Genomic DNA, 782 nt, shown 5'->3' with positions numbered 1-782 from the left:
CTGGAGATAAGAGTTACAGGTGGTTGTGAGCCACTTGACATGGGTCCTAGGAACCAAACTCTGGTCCTCTGCAAGTACAGTATAAGCTCAGAACCACTGAGCCATCTCTCCAGCCCCCACAGCTTCCTCATCCCTGTAAGCACAGAAAAAGCATCCTCTGGGCTTACTGTGAAGATTCCAGAAAATGACTCCATACCAAGTACTGAAGCAACATTTGCATGCAGTCAATGGTAACAGCGATTGTTACACTCAACACGTTATGATTAGCAAGCTTTCTTCAATGTTTATGGGGTAGCTGGACAAGGTAATTGCAGCACTTGGGAGGCTGAGGCAGGAGTCTTGTAAGTTCAAGTCCAACCTGAGCTACATAGCAAGACCTTGTCTCAAAAACAGAATGTTTACTGAGCTCCAGCTGTATAGCCAGTACATGTTGAGAGGTAGGAACACAAAAGTAAGTAGTACAGCGTGGGGCTTATGTGACCCCCAAAAGCCCAAATGGTAAAGGCTCATAAGTGGTGCTGTCAGTAGGGTTGGAAATTTTAAGAGGCCCCAAGATCACTGAAGTCATGCTTTCGAAGGGAGTTGTGGGACCTCGGCTCCCTCTTCACCCTTTCGCTTTCTGGCTATGAAATGAGTAGAGTCTGTTCCACCACGTGATCTTGCTGTGATGTGCTACTTTGTCATGGGCCCAAAGCAACAAGGCCAACTGACTATGAATAGGAACCTCCAAAACTGAGAGCCAAAATAAACTTTTTTTTTTTTGAGAAAATTCTTTCTATATT

The sequence above is a fragment of the Nannospalax galili genome, unplaced genomic scaffold (assembly GCF_000622305.1).
Source record: "Nannospalax galili isolate Female #2095 unplaced genomic scaffold, S.galili_v1.0 scaffold4203, whole genome shotgun sequence".
Taxonomy (NCBI): Eukaryota; Metazoa; Chordata; class Mammalia; order Rodentia; family Spalacidae; genus Nannospalax; species Nannospalax galili.
Note: the sequence above shows the minus strand (reverse complement) of the source record.